A 13915-nucleotide genomic window follows, 5' to 3' on the forward strand; every position below is an offset into this window, starting at 1 on the left:
AAAAAAATTAGACTTTAAGTAAAAAAACTAACAAGAGACAAAGAAGGTCATTATATAATAATAAAGAGGTTAGTTCAGCAATAGTATATAACATATATGCACCCTCATTGGAGCACCTAACTAGATTAAGCAAATTTTAACAGATTTGAAGACAGAAATGGACAGTGCAATAACAGCTGAGGACTTCAATACCCCACTTTCAACAATTATATAGAACATCCAGACAGAAAATATAATAAGGAAATATTGGACTTGGACTACACTTTTGATCCACTGGACCTAACAGACATATACAAAATATCCCATCCAGCAGCAACAGAATACATTTTCTTTTCAAACACACATGGAACATTCTCTGGAGCAGCTTGTATATTAGGCCACAAAACTAGTCTTAACAAATTTAAGACTGAAATCATACCAGGTATTTTTTCCAAACACAATGATATGAAATGAGAAATCAGTAACCGGAAGGAAGATGGAAATTTTACAAATATATGTGGAAATTAAACAATGCACTTCTGAACAACAAATGGATCAAAGAAGAAATCAAAAGGAAAAACAAAAAATATATTCAAACAAATGAAAATGGAAACACAACATACCAAACTGCAGCATAATTCTTTTATTATTTTTTTTTTTTGGATGATACCAGGATGTTTTTACAAAATTGCTGCTGCAGGAAAACATGATTAGCAGCTACTGTCCTTTGGCTCACTGTGCTAAGCAAGCAGTTCCCGCACCAACTTCTCAGAGAACCTTACAGCTGAGGAGTGTAGCAGAGGTCTTTCCTTGCTAAATGGTAACACCTTGGTAAAGACTTCTTTAGGGAAAATTTCTTTGGTTACCTCTTCAGGGATAGTTGGAAGGACCATCACACTGTCTTCATTTCTCCAGTTAACCAGGGTGTCAGCTCTCTTTTCCAATGTGAGCTTGAAAGAAATAACTACTTTGAGAATCTCATCAAAGTTCCTGGCAGCAGTAGCTAGATAGAGGATGACAGTTTCAATTTCTTATCAGGACCAAAAATAAGCATCACAGAAGCTGCCACAGGCATGCCCTGTTCATTCTTCTCTGCTGGGTCCAGCATGCCCAACAGGATAGTAAACTCCTGATTCTTATCATCAGTGATCAGAAAAGGTAACATTTCTGTGGACTTCTCACCATTGTAAGCATTGATACTCTTGCTCCAGGCAAGGTGATCTTCAACATCATCTATTAAAAGAGCTATCAGGTTTAGCATTACTCTTGGTAAATTTTGATGTCAGATTTGCTGCTCCGCCAAGCTTTGTCGTACACAGTGGGGTAAAGTCTCAAGCATAGGACAAAAGAATGCCCTATGTGACCTCTCAGGGAGTCATGGGAATGGATGTGGCCACAGTTAGTATTGGCCTCAAAGCTGTGAGACTTATCCCCAATAAGGAGTCATCCAGCCATAGCAGGAGCAGTGATGTGGGACAATGAGGCAGTACAACAGCAGGAGCTGCCAGGCAGCTGGTTCTTTTGATGGAAGTCAAAGCAGTTCTAAGAGGGCAATTCTAAGCAGGCAATAAATGTCTATTTAAGAAAAAAGAAATATTTCAAATCGACAACCTAAATTTATATCTCAAGGAACCAGAAAAGAACTAAGCCCAAAGCTAGCAAAAAGAAGGAAATAAAAAGATCAGAGCAAAAATAAGTAAACTAGGAACTAGCAAGCCAATAGAAAAGATCAATGAAATGAAGAGTTGTTTTTTTTTCCAAAACATAAACAAAATGGACAAGCCTTTAGATAGACTAAGAAAAAAAGAAAAAACAAACAAACAAAAAGCCATCAGAAATGAAAGAGGAGACATCCAGCAAGAGGAGATAAAAATTGTAAATATCTATGTACCTAACATTGGAATACCTAAATACATAAAGCAAATATTAGTGAACATAGAGAAATTGATGGATATACAATAATAGTAAGGGAGTTTTATCCCACTTACATAAGTGAATAGATAACCCAGTTATCTATAAGAAAATCAATAAGGAAATAATGTCTTTGAGTGACACATTAGACCAGCTGAACCTAACAGATATGTACCGAACATTCCATTCAAAAACAGCAAAATAAACACTCTTTTCAACTGAACATGGAACATTCTCTGGAATAGATCACATGTTAGGCCACAAAACAAGCCTCAGTAAATTTAACAAGACTGAAATTATGCCATACATCTTTTCTGACCACAACAGTATAAAATTAGAAATCAATCACAAGAAAAAAAAACTGGAAAAAACACAAACAAATGGAAGCTAAACAACATGGTACTAAACAACAATGGGACAATGAAGCAATCAAAGAAGATATTAAAAAATATATGGAGACAAATGAAAATGAAAACACAATAGACAAAAATTCTTTAAGATATGCAAAAGCAGTTCTAAGAGGGAAATACATAGTGATATAGGCCTACCTCAAGAAACAAAAAAAAAAATTCAGATAAAAAAACTAAACTTAAAGGAGCTACGAAAAGAACAAATAAAATTAAATGTGAATAGATATAAGGAAATAGTAACGACCAGAACAGAATTAAGTAACATAAAAACTAAAAGAAAAAAGAAAAACAAAAGAAAAAGAAAAAAAAATCATTGAAACCAAGAGCTGTTTCTTTGAAAAGATAAACCAAATTGATAAATGTTTAGCCAGACTCATCAAAAAAAAAGAACCCAAATAAAGTTAGAAACAAAAGAGAAATAACAACTGACACCACAGAAATATAAAGGACTGCAAGAAAATGTCCCTAAATTATTATATATGCCAACAAATTGGACCACCTAGAAGTGGACAAATTCCTACAAACATACAATCGAACAAGGCTGAATCATGAAGAAATACAAAGTCTCATTAGATCTATAGTAACGAGATTGAATCAATAGTCAAAAATCTCCCCAAAAAGGAACAGATGGTTTTACTGGTGAACTCTACAAAACATTTAAAAATAATAATAATAATAATCCTCCTCAAACTCTTTAAAAACTGAAGAGGGGTGAACATTTCAAATCATTTTATGAGACAACATAGCACTGATACCAAGGCCAGAGAAAGACACTACAAGGAAAGAGAATTCCACATCAATATAAGTGAGGAACATAGATGAAAAAATACTAACAAACTTCCTATGTAGATGACATGATCTTAAACATAGAAAACCTTAAGACTCCAACAAAAAAATTGTTAAAGCTGCTAAATTTAGTATAGTTGCAGGATACAAAATCAGCATATGAAAATCAGTTGTGTTCCTGCATACTAACTATGAGCTATCCAAAAAAAGATGTTAAGAAAACAATCCCATTTACAGTAACATCAAAGGAAAAAAAATAAAAACCTTAACCAAGTATTAACAAATTGAACCAAGTATTAACAAATGTAACCAAGGAGGTAAAAAACTTGACAATGAAAACTATAAACATTGAAGAAAAAAATTGAGGAAGTCCTAAATAAATGGGTTGGAAGAAGGAATACTGTTAAAATGTCCATACTACCTAAAGTGATTTACTGCTTCAATGCAATCTCTGTCAAAATTCCATTGGCATTTTTCAGAAAAATAGAATAAACAATCCTAAAATTCAAAAGAAATCATCCAAAGATCCTTTGGGAGCTATAACTGTGTTGGATGTGCCCTAATAAAATTGAAAAATAGGCAATAAAATAGCTGAATTTTTTTGAGTTCTTTCTACATATCAAGCATTTTTATCAAATTTTCTTTTATTATTAATTCTTCATAATCCTATCCTGAGGGATAAGGAGGCACTATCATTATTGTTGTATTATAGATAAAATAGGTTGCAGGAAGGTAAATTGTCTAACATCACACAGTAAACGGTGGAGTACTTATAGTCCTCCAGACTGATACAAGAAGTCATGCATTTTAATTGCTATGTAAAGAGTTATCTAATCATGATAGACTTGAATTCATTCAAAAATAAATGGAAGACCAGAAATCTTCAAATATATGGCCATAGAACCTTTGACAAGGATATCAAGAAAACTCAATAAAGGAAAAGATAGTCTCTTCAACAAATGATGCTGAGAAAAATGGATATCCACATGAAAATGATCCTAGATCCCTAGTTTACAACACTCACAAGAAATACTTGGAAGACACTAAATACTTAAATGTAAGATCTAAAACTATAAAATAAATAATTAAATATAAGATCTAAAGCTATAAAAGTTTTAGAAGAAAAAGAGAAAAAGCTCCTTGACATTAGTCTTGGCAATGATTTTTTTTTTTTTTGCATATGACACCAAACGTGTAGGCAACAAAAACAAAACTAGACAAATGGGACAAAATCAAACTAAAAGCTTTTGCACAACAAAAGAAACCATCAACAAAATGGAAAGGCAACCTATGGAATGGGAGAAATTATTGGCAAACTATATATGAGAAATGGGGTTAACACCCAAAATATATAAGGAACTCATACAACTCAATAGCAAAAGGAAGTGATTAAACAATTGACAAGGGATCTGAATAGACATTTCTGTAAAGAAGACATAGAAGAAGGAGGAGGAGGATGAGGAGTGGGTGGAAGAGGATGAGGAATGGGAGGAGGAGGAGGAGGGTGAAGAAGAGAAGAAGGAGGAGGAGGAGGAGGTGGTGGAAGAGAAGAAAGAGATGAGAAGGAATAATACAAAGGACCAACAGATACGTGGAAGCATTCTCAACATCACTAATCATCAGGGGCATGCAAATCAGAACTACAATGAGGTGTCACCTCACACCAGTTAGAATAGCTTTTATTAAAAAAAACAAGAAGTAACAAGTACTGGCAAGGATCTGTAGAAAAAGGAACCCTTGTGTACTGTTGGTAGGAATGTAAATTGATGTATCCACTATGGAAAACAATTTGGAAGTTCCAAAAAAAATTAAAAATGGAACTGCCATATGATCCTTCAATCCTACTTCTGGTTATATATTCAAAAGAAACACTCCCATGTTCATTGCAACATTATACATAGTAGTCAACATATGGATATAGCCTAACTGTCCACTGGTGGATAGATGGATAAGAAAATGTGTTACATATATATATTATTCAGCCATAGAAAAGAAGGAAATCTTGCCATTTATGACAACATGGATGAACTTGGAAGGTATTATGTTAAGTGAAATAAGCCAGACAGAGGAAGAAGGATAATGTATGTATCAGTTATATGTGGAATAAAAAAAAAAAAGTTAAACTCATTGACACAGAGTAGAGTTGTGGTTTGCAGGGGCAGAGGGTGGGGAAAATGGGAAGATGTTGGTTACAGAGTACAAACTTTCTATTAGAAGATGAATAAACTATGAGGATCTGATGTACAGTATGGTGACTATAGTTCATAATATTGTATTGTCTACTTAAAATTTGCTAGGTGAGTAGATCTTACACATTCTCACCACAAAAGTAAAAAATAGTAACCAAGTGAGACAATGGATTCATCATATCACGTGTTTCCAATACATATGCTTTGATTTTGCGATTACACCTCAAAAAGCAGGGGGAACACTTATAAAATTTTGATGAAAGATGTTAAGAAGACTGAAATACATGCATAGCTATCTCTTGTTTGTGTATTATAAGACTTAATATTAAGATGGCAATATTCACAAATTGGTCTACAGAGCCAATATAAGCCATATTAAATTCTCAGTTGAGATTTTTACAGAAATTGATAAACTGATCCTATAATTTATAAAGAAATGCACAAGACCCAGAGTAGCCAAGATGATCTTGAAAAGGAAGAAAAGAGTTGGCGGATTCACACTTGATGACTTCAAAACATATTCCATAGCTACAGTAATCAAGAGAATCTTGTGCTGGCATAAGGATAGTCTAATAGATCAGTGGAATAAAACTGAAGGTTTGGATATAAACTCTCACCTTTGCATTCACTTAGTTTTTGAGAAAAGTGACAAGACCATTTAATAAAGAAAGATTACCTTCAACAAATGATGCTCAGACAATAGGATAACCACATGCAAAAAAATTAACTTGGGTTCCTTCCTTCTAAAAAATACTGAACTCCAAATGGATCATAGACCTAAATGTAAGAGCTAAAACTATGAAACTTATTTTTAAAAATGAATAAATCTTTATGACCTTGGGTTAAGGAAAGGTTTTTTTAGATATATCAAGAATACAAACAATAACAACAAATATATTAATTGGATTTCATCAAAGCTAAAAACTTTTTTTTTAAGATTTTATTTATTTATTTGACAGGGAGAGAGCACAAGTAGGCAGAGAGTCAAGCAGAGAGAGAGAGAGGAGGAAGCAGGCTCCCTGCCGAGCAGAGAGCCTGATGCGGGACTCGATCCCAGGACCCTGAGATCACGACCCGAGCTGAAGGCAGAGGCTCAACCCACTGAGCCACCCAGGTGCCCTTTTTTTTTTTTTAAGATTTTATTTATTTATTTGACAGAGAGAGATCACAAGTAGGCAGAAGAGAGGCAGGCAGAGAGAGAGAGAGGAGGAAGCACAAAGCTAAAAACTTTTGTGCTTCAAAGGGTACCATCAAGAAAATGAAAGATAACCCACAGAATGGGAGAAAACATTTATAAATCATATATCTGATAACGGATTTGTACCTAGAATATACAAAGAACTGTTATAACTCAGTAATAAAAAACAGATCAATTTTTTAAGAGCACAGAGGACCTGAATTGACATTTCTGTGGTAAGGATGTGGAGAAAGGGGAACCCTCTTGCACTGTTGGTGGGAATGAAACTGGTGCAGTCACTCTGGAGAACAATGTGGAGGTTCCTCAAAAAACTAAAAATAGAACTCTCCTATGATCCAGTAATTGTACTCCTGGGTATTTACCTAAAGAATACAAAAATACAGATTTGAAGGGGGCATATGCAACCCAATGTTTATAGCAGCATTATCAACAATAGCTAAACTGTGAAGAGAGGCCAAATGTCCATTGACTACTGAATGGATAATGAAGACATGGGGTGTGTGTGTGTGTGTGTGTGTGTGTGTGTGTGTATACAATGGAATACTATTCAGCCATCAAAAAGAATGAAATCTTGATATTTGCAATGATGTTAACGGAGCTATAATGTAGTATGCTAAGTGAAATAAATCAGAGAAAGACAAATACCATATGATTTCACTTGTATGTGGAATTTAAGAAACAGAATGGATGGACATATGGGAAAGGGAAAAAGAAGAGAGGGAAACAAAACATAGATAATCCTAATGCTAGAGAACAAACTGAGAGTCAAGGGAGACAGGTGGGTGGGTGGTGGACTAGATGGGTCATGGGTATTAAATAGGGCAGTTGTGATGAGCACTGGGTGTTGTATGTAAGTGATGAATCACTGAATTCTAGTCCTAAAACCAATACTGCACTGTATGTTAAGTAACTACAGTTTAAATAAAATTACATTGTTTGAATATCCCCCTATTGAATCTACATCATGAAAATTGTATTATTTTTTTATCTTCTTTTTTTTTTTTTTTTCAGACAGGGCGACCCATCTTTTTTTCTTTAGGAAAGAGAGTAAAGAATAGTTCCCATCAAAAGTGCTATTATATAATTTCTAAACTTTTTTTTCCTGGAAGTTAAAAATTATTTTAAAAACCTATTAGCTATAAAAGTATCAGATTAATTATTTGAGTATTTCAAATTATATTAGGATTAAACTAGATGATTGGGACTGTGGTTTGTAATCCATCCATCCATCCATCCATCCATCCATCCATCCATCCATCATCCATTCATCCATGTAGTCCTTCAATAAGTGCTTTCCTTGGCAGTGAAAACACAAAGAAGAAAGTACTATAGTCTGATGTAGAAGTCAACAATTACATGTAAACAAGTAATTACCATAAATGAGGTATCATACTTTGCATGGGTAGTGCAGAAAATGGAGCAGACCATATTGTCTGAGGCCAAAACATTTCAAGAAGAAGGTGATGTTAAGGTGAGTACTAGAGAATGAATGAGTTTACCAGGCAGGTAAAGATAAAATCTGGGTGGAAAGGCCTCTGAGTAGTATTGAATGTTCAGAAACAAAAAAGAAAAAGTATGGCACGTTTAGGGAACCACAGACTTAGTGGTATTGTGGCAGAATGGGATACAAGGAGTAGTTTGAGGCAAGGGGTGTGAAGGACTATGAATGTTACACTAAAGGGTCTGGACCTTATTCTGGAAGTGATGAGGTGTCATTAAGGTTTTGAGCAGAGTGAACTGCTCAGAATTTTGCCTTTAAAAAGATCTCTTCAGACTATGGACTCTGAAAAACAACCTGAGGGTTTTGAAGGGTCGGGGGTGGGAGGTTGGGGGAACAGGTGGTGGGTAATAGGGAGGGCACGTATTGCATGGAGCACTGGGTGTTGTGCAAAAACAATGAATACTGTTACGCTGAAAAAATAAATAAATTAAAGAAAAAAAAAGATCTCTTCAGTAACAGTATGGAGGATAAATTAGAAAAAGGAGGAACTGGAGGTCCTGGTACTCTCTTTCCTGCAGAAAAAGATGAGTCATCGAGTCTTTAAAAAAAAAGATAAAAAATAATACATTTTTCATGATGTAGATTCAATCATGGGATATTTACAGCATCAAACAACAGAATTTAGGTTGGTACTTCCCCAGGCTGGTGTTATGAGAAGTTTGGAAATTTCAACAAAGCTTATCAGAGCTCCCCTAAAGAAAATATATATAAATACTAATTTGGAGTAGTGGCTGAAGTGTTTTTAAAGAGTTATCTAAATAGCTAAAACAATGTTGAGAAAGAAGAACAAAGCTAGAGGTATCACAGTGCAAGATTTCAAGATATACTACAAAGCTATAGTAATCAAAACAGTACCGTACTGGCACAAAAATAGACACATAGATCAGTGGCACAGGATGGAAATAAAGCCATGTGTATAGGATCAATTAATCTACGACAGAGGAGTCAAGAGTATACAATGGGGAAAAGACAGTCTCTTCAATAAATGGTGTTGCAAAAACAGGACCACTTTCTTACACCATACACAAAAATAAAGTCAAAATGGATTAAAGATCTTAAATGTGACCTCAAACCATAAAATTTCCAAGAGGAAATAGGCAGTAATGTCTTGTACATAGGCCTTAGCAACATATCTATGCATCTGTCTCCTCAGGCAAGGGAAACAAAAGCAAAATTAAGCTATTGGGATTACACCAAAATTTAAAATTTTGCACAGCAAAGGAAGTTAGCAACAAAATAAAAAGGCAACTTACTGAAGAAGGTATTTGTAAGTCATATATCTGATAAAGAGTTAATCCCCAAATATGTAAAGAAATGATACAAATCAATAAACACGCATATATACAATCTGAATTAAAAATAGGGAGAGGACTTGAATAAACATTTTTCCAAAGAATACATACAGATGGGCAACAGACACAGGAAAAGATGCTCAATATTACTAATCATTAGGGAGACGCAAAATAAAACTAAAATGAGATATCAACCTCTCACCAGTCAGAATGGCTAATATCAAAAAGAAATAACAAATGTTGGTGAGGATGTGGAAAAAAGGAAACTTCATACAGTGTTAGTGGAAATGTAAATAGGTATAACCACTGTGGAAAACAGTATGGAGGGTACTCAAAAAATTGAGTTCTATTCAAAATTGAATTCAAATTCAAATTCAAAAAATTGAAAGTAGACATACCATATGATTCAGTGATTCCACTACGGGGTATTTACTCAAAGAAAACAAAAACGCAAATTCAAAAAGATATGCACTCCTGTGTTTATTGAAGCATTATTTACAACAGCCAAAATTGGGAGGCAACCCAAGTGATAATAGGTGAATGGATAAAGAAGATGTGGGATATATATATATATATATATATATATATATATAATGGTATGTTACTCAGTCAAAAAGAACAATGAGACCTTGCCATTTGCAATAACAAGGATGGATGCAGAGTGTTATGCTAAGTGAAATAAATTAGATGGAGAAAGACAAATTCTGTATGATTTCACTTACACATGAAATCTAAAAAAAAGCAGAACAAAGGCACAAACAAAAACAGAGAGAGAATAATAAATACAGAGTACAAACTGGTGGTTGCCGGAAGCCTAGGGGGATGGGTGAAATAGGTAAAGGAGATTAAGAGATACAAACTTCGAATTATAAAATATAAGTCACAAGTATGAAAAGTACAGCATAGAGAATATAGTCAATAATATTGTAATAATATTTTATGATGATGACACTTTTCTTGGTGAGCATTGAATAATGTATAGAATAGTCAAATCACTATGTTGTATACCTGAAACTAATATAACATTGCATTTCAGCTATATTTCGATAAGTTTAAATACTAATAATAAATAAATAAAAAGTTGTCAAATATATGTTGAATATAGCTAATGGGACAAATACATTTTATTGTAGGCAATTCATTATAACATTTTTTTAGTCTTTGGACAGAATGGAAAAATGTACCTATTCGATCTCAAGTTGTACCTAATACCTAATATGACAAGTATAGAATTCCTACTTATTTGAGCATGAAATATTATTTATTATAATTCTAAATAGCTCAACTAAACTTGATTTTTTATTAAAATATCAGTTATAAATTCTTTCATGTGTTATAATCTCATTATAAATTGATTTCTGGCTAAGAAAGGAGACACCTAACAAATTAGTTTCCATTTTATGATAGAACCTTTATTGAGAAAATATTTTCATCCCCAAGAAAGCTGCAACAATATATAGTCAGTGCAAATATTGCATCATTTTTTCCACTGTTTCCTTTGTATTCTTAAAAGTGTGTGCCTTAAAAACAGACCACAAAACATTAGTTTTGGGGTTTGTTTGTTTTTTTTTAATGATAAAGAGTTAGAGAAGTATTCTACTTTGTCTCTTAAGGGCATCTGTAGAGCCCAGTGTAGTTGTTATTGATTAAAGGCCCATCTCAGACTTCTCTGTCTTTTCTAAGACCAAGTCTGCTTACTACTAAACTTCAGCTGGTGGCTTACAAGTGACCCATGTTTAAAGACATTTCTAAGGCATGGAATTTGAGCTAGGCTTAGCTCTGATCACAAGAAATAATAAATTTCTTGGTGTAGAAATAATTTTTCTATCTTAGAATATTCACATCCCTTGGTATTTTTCCTTTGGATCTTACCTCTTTTCACTTTGCTTTATGGTTGTTTATATGCAATGCTCATTCCCCCTACAATACTGTAAGGAACAGACCGAGTTTTACTGATCTTTTTATAACTCACACCACTTTTTACAGGGATTTAGCATATAGGAGTTACGTAATCAATGGCATTCAGATATCAAAATTGTTCAATTAATTTGTTTAACATCATGTATAGAATTGTGATAATGCCAAAGAGAAAATGTTGGCTCCACCACGATTATAAACATCAATGATACAATAATTAAACCTCCTCTATAGATCAGTTTACAATCAGACAGATGTCATTTTCTTCCTCCCTGTAGTTCGTTTCCTTGAATAGGCAGCCTTTATGCCTCTAATTGCCAAAATATGGAACTCAGTATATGCTGAGGAAAGAAGAGAGATAGATACCAGTGCTATCCTTTCCTTCTTTGCTTCAATTTATCAGAGTTCACTAATCTTACACTTACTCCTGATCCTTACCATCACCAGCTGTAGCAGACATTGTAGATACCATGTGCCATTCTCCCGGAGCCTAGGTGAATTCACCTTAGGTGCAGTAAATAGCAGCAGCACTCTAAAAGCCTTCCACCTCTAGCACCAACATCTCTCTTCTCTGCCTGCTTCTCCAGCACCATGGGAGTTTGGAGTTCGCTCTGCCAGAGACAGGCATAACCCAGAAGTAAAGGAGAGTTAAAGCCACTGGCAACGACTGTCAACCAATGGGGGAATGAAAGTTGTTGGACAAATGCCCCAGTCATCCAGGAAAGGGCAATTCTGAGGTATGTCTGACATGGCTTCTGAGAGGTCACTATTGGGATTGATCCCACAGCAGCAGCATACTCCTTAACACACCCTGTGTATCATTCTGCCTTTTGTGTTTCTGAAGATCACCTCCCAACACAATGGCCTGCATTTATTTGGTCCTTCTCTCAGGAGCTGCTAGTAAGGGGATCCAAAAAGTTAGTTGAGATGGACTTGACATCTAGAGTTCTAGACTAGAACTTGACTTCTTTGCAATTAATTAACGGAATGAATGGTTACATAATGGAAACATGTTTTTAAAAGATTCTTCCAGGGTGCCTGGGTGGCTCAGTGGGTTAAAGCCTCTGCCTTCAGCTCAGGTCATAATCCCAGGGTCCTGGGATCGAGCCCTGCATCGGGCTCTCTGCTCAGCAGGGAAGCCTGCTTACCCACTCTCTCTCTCTGCCTGCCTCTCTGCCTACTTGTGATCTCTGTCTGTCAAATAAATAAAATATTTAAAAAAAAAAGAAAGATTCTTTCAAAGAAACTTCATGATAAGATAATACTGATGTGTAAGAGTGAGCTGAATAAGAAACATTGCTGACACTTCTCTAAATCCAAGAAAGAACTTGTCATCAGCCAAACGGCAATATAAAAGTAACAAAATCTAATCAGATCTAACAAGAAGTGGGCAAAAAAATCAAAATTGCCTAGGACTATTTTAAATAGGCACTTATATCCATGGTAATGATAAACCTCACCCTATTTGTATACTGTGCCTTGAGATACTAGCTAATGACTATATGATACATCACAATTGATAAGGCAATTAACTGTATTCCTTTATCTTTATCTTATGTTTCTATTTCTGTGTTTCTTAACATACTTTATGTATCAGTAAAGTGGTGTTTGTACAAATTAACACATTTATAAATAATTTATAAACTTGTTCATCCAGCATGCTCCTGAATGGTGGTACTTGCTCAGGTTTTTTTGCTATTAAGAGTCTACAATCACAAATCATTAAGACCATTGTGTAAATGATACTAGACTTTGTAACTATATAATTATCAGAGATTACCACGTTAAAATTTTATATTACAGGGGTGCCTGGGTGGCTCAGTTGGTTAAGTGTCCCACTCTTGATTTTGGGTCAGGTCATGATCTCAGGATCATGAGATTAAGCCCTGCATTCAGCTCTGTGCTCAGCACAGAGTCTGCTTGAGAGCCTTTTGCTCTGTCCCTCCCCCCACTCATATGTACTCCCTCTCTCAAATAAATACAGTAAATGTTTTAAAAATTGATTTTGCAGAAGAGAAAGGTAAGTTCCAGATAGTTTAAGTATTACAAGCAAGTCTGATGTTCAGTTCAAAAATCTACCAGAGTGTAAGACATCTGAAGTGGGTGGGGTTATGGACATTGGGGAGGGTATGTGCTATGGTGAGTGCTGTAAAGTATGTAAACCTGGTGATTCACAGACCTGTACCACTGGGGCTAATAATACATTATATGTTTATAAAAAAAATTTAAAAATTAAAAAAAAGTCATCTGAAGTGACTTTACCTTATTTTGAAGGCATTCTTGCCTCTGGCACACATCTTTTCTGCTGCCTGCTCTCTGCGCCGCCCTCACCCATGACCCATCTTGGCTGTCAGTTTCTTTGTATTCTTGCCACCCACTCACTGTCAGATTTGCTGAGCAACATACTAACACCTTCTAAGCCCTTGTTCTCATCATATAAATAAGACTACTACTGGTACCTACACTTCAGTGAATCCTTGGAAGATATGAGTGAGATAATACATGTAAGCTGCACAGTACCTGGCACACATTATTCACTCAACAAATATTGGCTATTAATAATAATGATATCATAATTAATGAGCAAATGGGAGGTAAGGGCCTGGGACTTCTCAAGAGGTCTGTGAGAAAGAAGAGAGACATGAAGCATTCAGTCAAGTAGTAAACTGTGTCCAAGAAGGGATTTTTAAAATTCTAGGATAGGGAAAACCTTGAGCATGTTTTTAGGCAGA

At 34.9% G+C, this 13915-nt stretch overlaps 1 pseudogene; it reads right to left on the reverse strand.

Moving 5' to 3' along the window:
* Window positions 1–757: 757 nt before the first annotated feature.
* Window positions 758–1434, reverse strand: LOC123942129 (annotated as a pseudogene).
* Between the last annotated feature and the right edge of the window lie 12481 nt (window positions 1435–13915).

The sequence above is a fragment of the Meles meles genome, chromosome 5, assembly GCF_922984935.1.
Source record: "Meles meles chromosome 5, mMelMel3.1 paternal haplotype, whole genome shotgun sequence".
In the NCBI taxonomy this organism is placed as follows: Eukaryota; Metazoa; Chordata; class Mammalia; order Carnivora; family Mustelidae; genus Meles; species Meles meles.